At 35.9% G+C, this 16,133-nt stretch overlaps 1 protein-coding gene across 2 annotated transcripts in view; it reads left to right on the top strand.

The window, feature by feature from the left end:
* The window catches only part of Klhl1 (kelch like family member 1), a 358,829-nt gene that overhangs the window by 319,939 nt on the left and 22,757 nt on the right, over positions 1–16,133 (top strand). The gene's annotated exons all lie outside the window — the stretch shown is intronic.

Consider the following 16,133-nt stretch of genomic DNA (forward strand, 5'->3'; position numbering starts at 1 on the left):
TGGTCTTTGTGGTTTATTCTTTTTTATTAGTATCCCAAAATTTTATTTTTTCATTTTTATATACTCAACTACTGGATATAGCTGAATAATTTATTACTTTCTACTTCTTACTAATAAGAATGCTGAATATCCTTGCATATATCCTCGCACATCTATACATTTGAGCTGGGTAAAGACCTATAACTGAAATTTTAGTCTTTATAGTTGTCATGATATGGATATGAGATGTCCCCCAAGGCTCTTATATTAATGCAGAAATGTTCAAAGGTGAAATGACTGGATTGTGAGAGCTGTAACTTGATCAGGCCATCCTAATTTGAACCGGATTTATCCCAGGGTAACTGTAGGCAGGTGGGGTATGGCTAGAGGAGGTGGGTCACTAGGGTGTTCCTTGAATGGGTTAATATTTCCTTCTGCCCCATTTTCTATATTTCTTTCTTCTTCCTGGCCACCATGACCTGAGCCACCTTCTTTTGCCACACTCTCTGCCATGATAATCTGCCTTACCTGGCGTAATGGATTCAGCCCACTATGGACTACACCTCTGAAACCAAAGCCAAAATAGACTTTTCCTCCCCTGAATCATTCTTGTCAGGTGTTTTGGTCACAGCAAGACAAAGCTAATTAACACAGAAATTGGGACCAAGTAAAAGGTTGTTTCTATGACTAATTTGACCACAAGGTGTAGAAGTCTTTGGAGTGTGTTTGTGGGAGGAGCTCAGAGAGTTTAAAGATACAGGCTGGAGAAGCCTTATAATTTTATAAGTAGAGCTTAATGTGCATAGTGGAAGCTCAGAAGATTTAGAATGCTGATGGTGAAGACAGTGTTCATGAGGTTTCAGCAGGAAATAAGGATTCTATTAGGAATTTACTAGAGGTCATTTGTATTACATTCTGGGAATGAACTTTTTTAAAGTTTTGCCCATGTCCTGAGACTTAGTGTGAGGACAAATTTAAGGGTGAGGCACAAACCAGTCTGGCAGAAGAAATTTCAAGGCATCTCAGCATTCAGTCAGTGGAAGGATATTGCTGACAGCTTTACTCAAAAGTTTACTGTGAGAATCAGAATCAGAAAGCAGAGCTAAAGGATTTTAAAACTTGCACTTTGGCCAGAAAAATGCATGTAAAACTGGTACCCAGGAAAGGCCATTGTTGAAGAGATTACAGTCACAGTCACTGAAGTATTTTGTACAGAGACTGTAGGAAAGATGGCTTGAGGACATTTTCAGGAATTTGCCAAGACCATACCCATTGAAAGTTCAAGAAGGCTGAAGGTAAAATTTCTTTTGAGAAAAGATTCTGGGGACATCCTGTCTGCACAGGGATACCTAGCAAGTTGTTTCTCCATTCTCAGTTTCCCAGGCACTCAGGAGCTGTTGCAACCATGATCCCAGAAGGCCCGTCTACTAAGCAAACTGGCAGTAGCCCTTGCCATTATCAAAGTTATGCAGGTTCTGCTGGAATGCAGGATTCTGGAGTTAAGGGGTCATGAGTGCATCCACAAAGATTTTTAAAAAGCCAGTTAGCCAGGGAGTGTAGCAGGGTCAGAATCCCTGTGGGCTGCCCCTGAAAGTATGATGCATTAAGCTGTGAAGGTGAAGCTGAATGGAGACTCCAGGAATTAAGAGATGTCAGTAACAAGGACTGTGCAGAGAAAAGCTGCTTTCTGCAAAAAGAACCAGGCCAAAATAACGAACAACCAAACAATCCATATTCTCTAATATATGAAGCTGAACATCTTTAGTATATATATTATCCATACATACCTTTTTTTCTTTTTTAGAACTGTATGCTATAGTCTTTTTCCTGTGTTCTTTTTTTTGGGGGGGGGTCGGGGAGTTTGGTTTGTGGAGTTCCTCATATATTCTAGATATTAATTCTTTCTGAATTGATGAACTCATTTCATTATTTTTCTTTCTGCTACTATTTTCTGAGCCAAATTTCCAGCCATTTTTATTTTTTATTTTGAGAAGGGGGCTCACTAAATTGCCAAGGCTGCTTGAACTCACAATCTTTCTGTCTTGCCCTTCTAAGTTGATGAAATTACAGGGTGGGTCAGGCGAAATGCTACTGGGCTCAGCCAGATTATAATTTTTATTGGGTTTAGGGCAGGAAGGGAGGACTTGGGACAGGAAAGGGAGGTTTTTAGAGTCCCTTGTCCTACTGAGGTTGGTCCGGGGAGCTTGCTGAGATCCAGGATTGGTCAGAAGACCCCACTGATTGACAGGTGGTTCTGTTGGTGCAGGATTGGTGGGTTGCCTCGTGCTTTGTTCCTTAGCCATGTCAAACTGACCCAGCAGTTATGTGTGCTACAGAGCCTGTTTTTTGTTTCTTTGTTTTTTGGTGATGGGGTAATGTTTAAATCCAGTGTTCTTTTATCATTTATAATTGTTTTCACAACTCACACCTTGATTCTCATTGATATCTATGTTGTTAAATGTTTCATTAAAAGACAGAAATCAGACCTCTTATCAGTTAGGCTAAACAATGATAATTTAATGAGAAGATTTGTTAAATATAAATAAAAATTAGTCAACTTAAAGATCTAGAAGAGAATACTATATCACAGTGTTCCCCTAGACGGGGGAACTGAAAGAAGACATTGAAATCATTAAGATTTAGAATTTGGAGGAAGGGCCAGATGTAACACAAACTCAAGGCATTTGAGACTGGGTCACTATTGTCTGGAGTCAATGCCTCAGCATGGTAGAGGGCCCCCTTGTCCTGCGACCCAGAGTGCTCAGGAGAGGGTCCCAGTTTGCTGATGTTAATGACACTGAGTTGTCTCAATGAGATTAATTCTGTTGCAAACTAAATGAAACTAAGGTTAAATAAGAGACTTGTTGGAGTGAAGAATGGGTGAGTCGACACTCACAGGAACCTGAAGCAAACGAAATGGAGCAAAACTGTTTCTCTTCCCTAGACTTTTAGTCTCTCTATCACCCTGTATTATCAAATTCTAACAACAAATCAGGAAGCAAAGCCCCCACTCAAAAGCTGAGAATAACAAAGAGGGTGTGGAATCAGAAAGACAACAAGGTAAAAAAATTGTCACATCTATCTCGAAATTAAAAGTATAGTCCATGGTATAATCAGATGACTACTTTTCATTTTTGAAAGTTAATTCTTGAAGATCCACTTTAATAATCTCAATCTTGTCTTTCTTAACAATGGATTCTCAACCGTGTCTTTCTTCTGCTCAAGGAAGTTTCTGTCTACTGTGACTTGTTAATTACTTTCCTTTTCAGCTCTTTGGTTTGTTATACACATAGACACACACACACACACACACACACACACACACACACACACACATGCACATGAATACATATATAAATATATACATTATATTTAGTATAAATTATGATTTGGATCAGGAGTGTTCCCAAAGTTTCATGTGTTGAAGATTTGCTTCACTGTGCAGCAATGTTCAGATATGGGAATTTGGGGAAGTAATTGACCTCATTGATGGATTCATCTATGGAGGGACTCGGAGCTGAAGATTATTAGGAAGTGGTAGAAACTGTAGGAAGATAGAGGGAGTGGGACCTTGAGGACATTCCCTTGGGGATTTAATCTTGTCCCCTGCCCCTTGCTCCTGCTCCTTCTCCTGCTTCCACTCCCACTCCCACCAATTATTAGGTATGAGCTCACAACAAAGGAAAGCTAACAGTATGCATGTATATTGGTAGAGGGTTTGAACACTGATTTCTTTACCCTAAGTGTCTTTTGTTTTGAAATATTTTCTTTCTTTTCCACTTAACCTGGGGATTGTTTTTCTTCAACATTGTAGTTCAAGCAGCATAAATTTGTTTACTATATTATTATTTCTAATGTAGGCAAAATTTTTCTCTTAAGTTTCTCTACATAATCTTGAACTCATCTCCTTACTATCTACTTTATTCTTATTTTTTTTTCAATTAACTGTAACTTATGTCATCTTAAGAATTCTCCTATATCACCAAATATACGTTTTCTTAAATATTTTGGGTTATAATGCATGTATTTTTGCTCAGAGAATAAGTGTTTTAGTCAGTGTTTTCACTGCTGTGAACAATCAAATGACAAAAACAATTTTAGAGGAGAAAAAGTTTATTTGGTGGCTCATAGTTTCAGAGATGTTAGTCCGTAGAAGGCCAGCTCAGGGCTTGAGGTGAGGCAGAACATCGTGGCAGAAGAGTGAGGAGGAAAGCAGGTCAGGACATGGCCATCAAGAAGCAGAACAAGAACTCTACTCAACAAGGACAAAATATATACCCCAAAGGCATGCTCCCAGAGACCCAATGTTGAGGACTGCAACCAAGTTAAGATGGCGCCTGGCAGTTTGCCAGGAGGAGTGGTTTGTGAAACACCACCACCAAGCCATTAAGATGGAGGGATTCCTTATTGGCTGACTGCTGTATCTAGATGATGCTAATTGAGTCAAGCTGTGTGTAATCAGTTAGGTATATATACCTCTGCTGTCCCACAATAAAGCGGCTCCTGCTACCTTAGGTGCCTGCTACCTTGAGTTCCCGCTCAGTTCCCCTTGAGTTTTCCCGCAATAAAGCAGTTCCTGTTTCAACCTTCAAGTCGCTTGTCACCTTTGTGCCCAGCTGGACTGCGGCAACCCAGCAATAACCTACCTGTCTACAGTTACCACTCAGTTAATCCCTAACAGAATTAGTGCACTGATTGGGTTAAGGATCTTCTAACCCAATCATTTCACTTCTAAACCTTCTTGCAATATCTACACATGAGCTTTTGGAAGACACACATCTAAATCATACTGCAGGATGTTCTTATTTTATCAAAAGATGTACACTTGCTATGTTGTACTTTGTTCTGTTTTCTTATGTGCTTTTTATGTCCTGTCATTGAGCATTTAGAACCCTTAATTTCTTTTTCACAGTACATTTAATTGCTGTCAAAAATCTACTCTCAAATATATTGCTAGCTATTTATTTAATATTGATCTTCTATTATTTTCAAAATCTATTAGGTAAGAAAGGAAAAATTGACCAGAATCATGGATATCAAACTGATAGCAACCTGTCCCTTTAATTTATTTTTGTGTTTGATGAGACTTATTTTTTACTATATATTTTTCTCTTTCAAACCTTCCACTTGTAGCATCCTCAATATGGAATAATATTTCTGAATATTACTGAAAGATTTCTTTTGGCTACAATTTTTGAGGAAACCCCAAAATTCTACCATCACCATTTCTGGAAAGTTGATGCATAGGAGTGAAAAGGAATTAAAAGTACATGCATCCTAATGATCCCATAGTGATAGGATGCTACATAAAAAATAATTGTACAAGCTTCCTAGAAATAGTGATATTTATCAGAAGTAATTAAAATGGATACATGGATACAAAGGCTCCTTGCTTCATCATTATATTAATTCATCATGTTATTGTGTAATGAATACACACATTAATATTTTAATAGATTGCTTATCTTATTCTAGATTATTTTAATGATTACCTTCTGTTATGGCTTTGTAATACTTTCTTATAACTTTATTTTGAAACATATTAATATATGTGTATTTTGTTGTATTTTCCAATATTAATCAGAAATAAACAGAATATGATATTTAATGGAGAATATAATCGCAAGTACTGACACATCATTATAACCAGTTTTCCATCTAGTTTTTTCTAATGCCACTTTTATATTTTCTAGGCATTCAAATGAATTCATTTTACAGGTTGTGTATTGGTTACCTAGGATATATAATAGCTTTAGAAATTCTGTTTATTTCATGCCAGATATTAAAATATGATGCTAATACTATTTGAAGTTTACATTCTTGAATTTATTTGCATTTTAACTAAGTAAATTATCCCAAAGTTTTATTTTATGAAAACACTTTTCATTATTTTATTTTTTACTTTATATCATCTGTCTACTTTAAATCAAAATAGCATGGCTCTAATTTGGGCATCTATTCCCATCTCTGAAGTGTGATTTAATAACCTCAACATTCTATGGTTTGATTAGCAGAAGCATAATCATGAGAGGGTGACCTTTTTCACTTCAGACCCAGAGCAGAAAATTGTTTCACATCACCATATCACCTTCTGACTTTTTCTACCCCCCGCCCCCCCATTCTGCTGACGGGAATTTTTCTTCTTGTTTTTTTTTTTTATATATATATCATATCACTAATGTGTCATTCTAACCTTGCTGATATTTTTCTGAATATTTTTAAAACAATTTTTCCAATTAAGATTAATAAAAACAATGCACAGTCCACCTAAGTTGAGGTTATTTTGATACCATTTATTGTGGAAAGCTATGAAATTGGCTTAGGGCTTAAAATTGATAAATGTGTTCTGATGGATTCAAAAGCAAAATTAGATTGATTTCATGAAAATTTTTGGTCAGTATCCCAATAAGATGGAGTAAGCTAAGGAGTAGATATATCTTCTTAGGCCAGCATAGCTGAAAACTTATTTGGTGAATAAGGAAAATATAGAAAAACAGTGAATAGACAGTTTGTTATGATGATTGGTTATAATTTCAGACTCACCAGACAATGTATGCATTAGGGATAGTTTTTAGTTTCTTTTTTGATTCCTGCCTTGGCATGCTTTCTTCAAATTTTACATTGAAGCTAGAAGATCTTTCTGGGTTTTTTGTTTTCTTTTCTTTTCCTTTTTTTTTTTTCGGGGGGGGGTGGGTTTTTTGGGTTTTTTTGTTTGTTTGTTTGTTTGTTTTTCCCCTTAAGTTAGTGCATACACAGATACTGATATATTATCTAAAGATACCCACAAGTAGGCCTGAATTTTAATAATGATTTGACACACTTGGAAAAATATAAAAAATCACAATCATTTCATGATTCACTATCCCAAAACCAACTCATTCATTCACTCAGTCTCTCATGTTAATAATACTCATGGAGCTGTGCCATTTATGTTCTGTAGGAATCAATGTGTATTTTTTTTATAATGTTCCAATATCAATCATGATGCCTAAAGCCATATGGACAGGCACTTGTATGATGCCTTCAATACTCTATTTAAAAAAAATATATATGTTTATTTTTTAGTTGTAGTTGGACACAAATCTTTATTTTATTTGTTCGTTTTTATGTGGTGCTGAGAATGGAACCCAGGGCCTCACACGTGCTAGGCAAGTGCTCTACCATTGAGCCATAACCCCAGCCCTTCTATTTCTATTTTTATATTCAAGTTTTGGTATTCTTTTTTCTTAAATCTGAAACCCCAAATTGTATGATATTTACTCTTAGTCTCACACATCTATAAAAGAAAAAAGAAGAGAAAGAAAAAAATTAGTGTGTTCATTTACTGAATCACTTCTGGCTACTAATGAACTCAGGAAATTCATGATTTCTCTACTAGAAGAAATGGTTTTTCAGCCAGGGCTTTTTGGATATCAGATTTCCAACAAGGAAACATTCCAACGAGGAAAAACAATTTATGTCATGTTTCTGAGTATAAAATGCAAACAAAAGTTAGAAAATCCTTCCTGGGACATGATTCGAGAGAGTGGACAGAAACAATTGGACTGAAAGGCATGCTCCAGGTCATAGAGTAGCCACAGGCCAAGGTAAAGATGTTGTGAAGTGTTAAAAGGGCAGTGACATGGCTCCATTTTAATTTTATAACTATTTTCTGTAGTTGAAAAATAATTTATATGCTAAAGATACTATAAAATTATTAGACTCCCACTACAATAGTAGACTGACTAAGATATATTACAATATTTCTTGTTAAATCATGCTTTAGAACTAAAGAGTATAGTAACAGCAAACAATTCATTCTAGTTCTCACACTTAGCATAGCTGCTTTCAGACTTCTCGGTCTGAAATGTGGTACCTTAGATACAGACCACTCTTTTCTTATCCAGGCGTCATTCTCATTATCTGCCTTACAACCTGCTATCCCAGCTCTACTTGAATTGTTCAGATTTTCTGAACACACTTTGCTCACACACGTTTGCTTTTTCATATACTCATCTTTCTGCCTGGATTCTGCCCCCACTTTTCTTTTAACAGTAGTAACTGCACTGATCCCTGCCCACCATCCACTTATGTTATGGTTTGGATGTCAGATATACCCCCAAAACTCACATGTGACACAGTGCAAGAAGGTTCAGAGGAGAAATGATTGGGTTGTAAGAGTCTTAACCCAATCAGTGATTTAATCCCCTGATAGGGATTAACTGAGTGGTAACTGAAGTAGTAGGGTGTGGCTGGAGGAGATGGGAATTGGGGCATGGCTTTGGGTATATATTTGTATCTGGCAAGTGGGCTCTCTGCTTCCTGATCACAGTGTGAGCTGCTTCCCTCCACCACACTCTCCCACCATGATGTTTAGCCTCGCCTCGAGCCCCAAGAAATGGAGCCAGACTTCTATGGACTAAGACCTCTGAAACTTTTAGCCCTCAAAGAGACTTTCCTCCTCTATAGTTGTTCTGGTCTGATCCTTTAGTCACAGCAGAGAAAAATCTGACTAAAACAAATTAGTTCCTTTCCTCAAATGTTCACTTGATCAAATGTTTGCTTCAAACATAAGTTGCTTACATTTGAAAACTCTCTAGGCCAATAACCTAATATAGCTCTAGTCCCTCAAGTGCATTAAATTCCCTGTGGTAAGATCAATACTAATAAGTCTCATTTTATTGCACTTGAGAACATCGTGTCAAGAAATATTAAATATATATGTTAAGATTTATTCTGCCTAAATCCTAAATGGAAATATTTACAGTATTTTTGACCATCCAAATCCTAGTTTAGGCTTTGATTTTTCCATGAACCCCTTTCTAATTCACATAATTTAAATTTATCTTTCTTTTGTGTTCACAAGAGACATGGTTAATACTTTTCACTGCCATATGTCAAAATCTTGTTTCAGTAGAACCTAAAGAGTAGTTTTTATAGATGAATCTTCATTTTTCTAAAATGGGAAACCATGATGTTGTTTATTTATTCAAATTGCACAAACAGGTACAGCTTATGGCAATATACCAAAGAAAATAACTCAAGTCTGCCCTTGAGGAGCTAACATGATATTAGAGGAAACAGGGAATAGCCACAAAAGAAAAGGGAAGCTGCAAGATTCTAATAGGTGGAGAGAGGGAGTTGACAAGGACCATGAAAGAAGAATGATGTGTCCATCTACCAGGTTTTAGGTTGGTGAATCTTACTAAGTTTGGGGATATGGTGAATTTACTTACATTAATTTGCATATCTATAATTGTCAACTTATGTTAGTAAATAAGGGGTAATAAATTAAAGTTTAATGTTCTGTATTAGGCTTCAACCCATAACTTTGTTTATTAACCTGTATGTTATAATGGCAGCAAGTTTCAGCTGAGTTTACAACATGTACCAACATTTCTTGGTAAGCAGGAACAAAAGCCATCATATAACCTGTTGCAAACTTCATGAAATCCTGCTCACTGCCCTGTCAGGGGCTCTAACAAGTACCTTGCATGAAAAAGTTTCCTGAAAGGCAATGCAGAAGTACTCTAACATCAGGTTCTAAAAGCTTCCTCATGGGATTAGATTAAAGAATTTTCCATTGATTAGGAAACAAAGGAACCAGAATTCTGGATCTAGAGAGTTGTTTCAGAGGTAATGCACTACCAGGATTGTGAGATTCTGGTAGCTTTTGTTCTGAGTAATGAAATACAGTGGGTAAAAAATTGTATTCAATATAGTGGGTAAATAATTGTATTTAATTAACAAAATCTTTGAATATTTAGAAAAGGGTTTGGAAAATTTTTCTATAACCACCCTTTAAGTATGTATGATTGGCAAAATATGCAAAATAATAAATAATTTTACCTAGAGTACAGTTATAAATTTCAGGGAACAAGACAATGTGAGATCAGTGAATACTTTCAAATACTTGCATTTATTAATGAGAGATGAGTACAAATAATCCTACACATTTAGTAAAAAGTTACCTAGGATATAGTAAACACAATTGCACAATGGCACATAGGGCTGGAAAATTTTCTGGTAGAAACTTCTAATTGTCTTCCAATTCTCATTTACTCCTTTTTACATGATATTATAAACACCAATTATTTCTGAGGGATAAGGTCACCTACAATAAAAAGAATATTTTCCAACATTTTACCAGTTAGGAATTATCATATATCTAAGCTCTGAAAAATTTATGTGAGAAGTAAGTTGTGTACCATAAAAGACTTTTAAAGGAAATATTGTACTTCTTCTTCCATCTCCCTCCAGCTGTTTGAACTGAGACTATGATGGCTCAGGACAAGAGGGTTAGTGGACAAGTCTCCATGGAGTTTTAACATTACTGAATATTTTCCAAGCAAGAAATTTTGACAATTTTTATTTACACCATATTTCCAAGGCTATTTGTATGTCTAACATCAATAAAAGATGGGGAAATAATGTCTTCCTTTACAGCAGAGAGCAGCTTTGTTCCTTGAATAAAAATAATATCTCCCTTCAGGACAAAGTTCAAGTAGATTTGCTGGCAACTCTCTTTAAAAAAATAGCCCTTTCTAAATTTGAGATTTCTCAAAAGTGAAATAGACTCATTATATGTGCAGTGTTTGCCTCAATCTCTGTGAATCACCCTGGAGGGCCTTAGGGGTCAAGGGAAAGCAACATGAACATGAAACTCATGTTGCCTATTGTACTGTAAGTGATGAAGGCATTTCTCTGGGACCAGGAGACTATGTCTTCTTCCAGCATCTGAAACTATAATTTCTTAGCTTGTATAACTTGTGGGGTTAAAATCTCAGAATCATCACATTATTGATAGAGTCATACTCTAGAGATTATGTAATTGAAAGTGAAGCTGGATGCAATGACAAAAACCTGTAATCCCAGCAGCTTGGTAGGCTGAGGCAGGAGGATCTCAGGTTCAAACCCAGCCTCAGCAAAAGCAAGATGCTAAACAACTCAGTGAGACCCTGTCATCAAATAAAATACAAAATAGGATTGGCTCAGTGGTTGAGTGCCCTGAGTTCAATCCCTGGTACCTAAAAAAAGAAAAAGTGAAAAGTATCCTGGGCCTTGACATCTGCAAAATCACATTCCATTGTTGTTGGTGTTTTTATTATTGTTGTTGTTTTGGGGAAGAGTACTGGGGATTTACCCAAGGGATAATTTACTGCTGAACCGTAGCCTCAGCACTTTTTCTTCTTTCTTTCTATTTATTTATTTATTTATTTATTTATTTATGTTGATACAGGGATTCATTAAGTTGCTTAGGGTTTCTCTAAGTTGCTGAGGCTGGCCTTGAACTTGTGATTCTCCTATTTTAGCCTCTAAGTCACTGGGATTACAGATAAGTACCACCATTCCCCAGCTCAAAGCCACTTTAATACAGATTTGGACACAGCTTACTGAATATAAAATGTATTTCCTAGAACTTCTGTATAGTTCATACTAGAATAGCATTATATCTACCAGAGTAGTATTATCTTGGATGGGCACCTGATAAGTAGGTATCAAGGCACTGAAACTTGGTGTCTAAACACTGTGTAAAACTGATTAAAACTGTGTAAAAATAACTTACATGTGCTGACCAAACAGTTATGAAAAATAGTAGGGAAAACTCAACTTTTTGCTGTTTTCAGGAGAGTTCTAAAAAAGTTTACTTAAGGATATTTTTTAATCTCCTGCCAGTTCCTAGCATTCAAAGTATATGCTGGTAAATATTTGTAACAAGCTGAACTAGGAACCTAATGACCCCTAAAAATGTTGTATTCCTATCATTTTCTCATCGCCAAAGAATGAAATCACAACTCCATAGCTTGACATAAACCCCTTTTATTCTCAGTCTAATCTTTTCACCCTACCAGCTGCATCTCTTCCTGTCCTTCACTATCACCTCTTCCATCAGAATGATATATCTGCCAATCTTTATATATCACCTGCTATGACCTTTCATGCCCCTTGTCTTTACACATAAGCTGTCCCTGTATGTAATGCTTCCTCCTTTTTTTCTTTATGTTACAAATTGTTACTCATCTTTCAACTCTAACTTGAAATGTCACCTTTGCTATGAAACTGTCAGATGCCACTTCCTATGTTGTCAGAGTATTTACTTCCAGCATCAGACTCTTCTCTGCTCTTCAGACTCTCAACATCTAATTTGCTGTCTTAGTGAAAGAGAGCAGGGAATCCGTCTAAACTATGAGGAAATACATAGCTATGAGGAATGATAGCCTTAGATCATTTTTTATGAGAGTCTGTGTGTTGGAGTTTTTAGCCCTGCCCCCGCCTTCCCTCCTGACCTGCGGGAGAGATGGGGAAAGCATGCCCCGACCAGGATGAGCCAAGAAGGGCAGCCCTCCCTCGCCAGAGGACAATCAGATACACCAGGGAGACCAGTCAAAGCAGGATCTCAGTTTATTGAGAAAATACACATAGCTAATATAAGGCACAGGAGCCAATCAGGATAAAGGTCAGCAGGTTTGGGAGAGTTCACGTGTACACCCATCCTACAGGCCGTAATAGGAGACATGAGCTGTCCGCAAGGGCGGAAGGGTTCTGGGTCTATCCTAGAGGTCCTCTGATTTTTCATCACCACCCACAGCACCGCCTCCTGGCTGATTGCCTGGCGCCATCTAGCCACACGTGGCCCCAGGATGGGGAAGCCAGTAGCAAGTTAGGTTTTTCTCTTTTCTGATGCAACATGCCCCACATGTTACATCATGCCCTACATCTGTGTGCATATTGGAGAATTCATCCTAACTGCTAAGAGTATATTATTTCTATGCTATGGTTGTTTTTAAAATGTTAAGAGTGAGTTAGAATAAAATTGTTTATTTTTACATTATAGTTCTCTTTTTGGTTTGTTTGTTTGTTTGTACTAGAGATTGAACTCAGAGTGCTCTACCACTGAGTCAAATATCCAGGCCATTATTTAAATCTAAATTTAAAGTCTTATTTATATTTTGAGACAGAATCTCACTAAATTGCTGAGGCTGGTCTCAAATTTGGCATCCTCCTGTCTCAGCCTACTGAGTTGACAGGATTATAGGCATGTGCCACTACACCTGGCTACATTCTAGTTGTTAGTCATTTATTCTTAGTTTGGATTACAAGAAGTGGAAAGTAGATGATATTGATTGATTCCATATATTCATAAAGTACATAATACATTTTTTTTCAAATGTGGGAATACATCTCATGGTTTTAATGATGGCTTGTGAACAGCCATCATTAAGGACATTGTTATTGTTTTATATGCATTGCAATTTCTAATTTCTTTTTCAAGTGCTTTTGTGCAGAAAAGTCCAATGTATTTTCTACTGTTAGTTAAATGTCCTTAGGTTTGATATTTTATGTTATTGAAATTATAATAATTGTTTTTTATATGCATGACATATCATACTATAAATAATATGAAAAGGATACCTTATATATCAAATGAAAAAAAACCATCAATAATGTAGTTTAGGCTTTATTAAGTAATTTGCAACATAATAGCTAGCCTATACTAGTATTAGTTTATGAAAAGAACTGTCAAATATCATTTCATTTTTATTAAGGCATCACATAAATTTCTTGAGTGTGTAAACCCTGTATTAATGGATATTATTAGGGAGGATTCATAATATGTGTAATTAAAGCAAATAAGTCAATGATAAGATAACCTGTGAACTTTGCAGAAATATTTTGTTAACATATAAAACATATGCTAATACATATGTTATAGCTAAAAATATGATATAATATTTCTATAAGGTAAGCAGTATGTTTAATTAATCATCTTGTAATTCTTATATTCTTGGAGAAAAGAATGTGGGATGTTTATTAACTCACTGATTCCACCTGCATAATAAGTAGATTTTTCATTGGATAAATTTGGTTTAATGCATAATATCCAAATTTTTATTAAGTGGTTTATTTCTATTCCTAGTTTATTGAGAGGTTTTTTTTTTTGTTTTTTTTTTTTTTTTTTTTTTTGTGTGTGTGTGTGTGTGTGTGAAAGTGTGCTGAATTTTGTGGAATACTTTATTTTTGGTTTTGAGACAATTATGTGACTTTTAGACTTATTCTTTTAATATGGTGTATGTGTCACTTTAACTAACTTTTTTTTTAAGAGAGAGAGAGAGAGAGAGAGAGAGAGAGAAAGAGAGAGAGAGAGAGAATTTTAATATTTATTTTTTAGTTTTCGGCGGACACAACATCTTTGTTTGTATGTGGTGCTGAGGATCGAACCTGGGCCGCATGCATGCCAGGCGAGCGCACTACCGCTTGAGCCACATCCCCAGCCCACTTTAACTAACTTTTATATGTTAAAACATCTTTGAGTCCCAGGAGTAAATCCCACTTAATCATGGTATATAAGTCTTTTAGTGTGCTGTAAAATTTAGTTTGCTGATAGTATGTTGAGGATTTTTTAACCTATGTTCATCAGGAATATTGGTCTCTAGCTTTCTTGTCTTTACCTGGCTTTGATACTGGTGTAATTCTGGCCTCATAAAATATTTAGGAGTGTTCCCTCCTTATTTTTGGAAAGTCTTGGCAGAATTGGCATTAACTCTTACAGTGTGTGAGATTTTACCAGTGTGTGAGAGTTTTACCAGTGAAACCATCTCTAGGCCTGTATATTTCTTTGTTGGAAGGTTTTTATTACTGTTTCAATCTCCAAAGTCTGAATGGACATATATCTTACTGATACCAGTTTATTTATAGGTCTGTTCGGACTTCATATTTCTTCATGATTTAGTCTCAGTGGGTCATATGGTATCATTACTTTTTATACATATTTTGTTACATATTTGTTAATGTAATTTACCATTTTAAGATAATTCCAGAAAATAAAAATAAGTATGATATATTATGATAGATTATAGCATGGAGTTATTTTATTATCATCTGCCAGCAATGCTAGGTTCAGATAACTAAAGAGTATAATTAATTAATATAATATATGTTAATAAATAGAGAAAATTGAAGTGAACCTTTCTTTAAAACAGTATCAAAAAGTGTCTGATACCATTTTTATATCTAAAATATTTACCACAGACTGTTCCAGAAGTCTTACAGAAAGACAATCACATAATAATTAAGTTCATGCAAAATATACTTAGTTACCGTTAAGAAATATCTCAAGATCAGTATACTTTCTTTAGATCTTAAATGAAACAAATAAATGAAGTCCAGAATTTATGAAGTGTTTAGGATGATAACAACTTCTGAGTGAATAATTAGTTTGCTTCTGGATGATTTTGCAAGCTAACTTGTCCAATACTTGTCTTTTAAAATTCTCTATTGGTTAATTTCAACATAATGCAAGATTGACAGCCAGTAGACAACTTGTGAGTAATCAAGCAAAGAGGTATTATATTCAGAAAAGAAACACTTGGGCAATCAGAAACATTTTATCATGGCAGGCATTATGAAAAATATAAACAGCTTTAAAAAAATGTTTCCAGGATTTGAAATCAGTTTAAATCATAATATCCTAAAATTATTAAGTAATATCAGAGCATGAATTTATAAATCTATAATCTGAATGATTTTATACACTAAATAATACTTTCTTCAAATGCATTTATTTTGAAACTGAAAAATGTAGAATTAAGACTACATGCCTGGCTGGCATGGTGGCACAGACCTATAATCCCAGTGGCTCAGGAGGCTGAGGCAGGAGAATCTTGAGTTCAAAGTCAACCTCAGCAACTTAGTGAGGCCTTAAGCAACTGTCGCGAGCAGAACGGGAACAGGCCGTCTGTGATCTCCTCCCAGGGGTCCCGAAGTCAGGAACAAGATTCACCGCTCCGGGTATCCGGTCTGGTCCTGGGATCCGCGACATGAACACAGGACAGGACACTCGTGCTGTCTTTTCGAATGCTCGGTTTATTCACGCAGTCACACTCTCCGTACAACGGCTCGGGAACAGAGACTGGCTAGGTTCAGTTCGCTCGATGGTGATCCTATAGCAAGGACCTGAACTGACCGATTTGCTCAGCCTTCCCAGCCTTAATATATCCTACTTGTTTACATTACATTAGGTTGTTTACATCATCACTGCAAAAACATATTCCTATCTATCCATTCCATACTTGTTTACTACACTCATTTGCTAAGTCACACTTGCTAAGTCACACTTGTTTGTCACATTACTTCAAAACATGTTTACCTAAAAGTCTTATTTATGTTCCTCCTGA

This window comes from Callospermophilus lateralis, chromosome 12 (genome assembly GCF_048772815.1).
Source record: "Callospermophilus lateralis isolate mCalLat2 chromosome 12, mCalLat2.hap1, whole genome shotgun sequence".
Lineage (NCBI taxonomy): Eukaryota > Metazoa > Chordata > Mammalia > Rodentia > Sciuridae > Callospermophilus > Callospermophilus lateralis.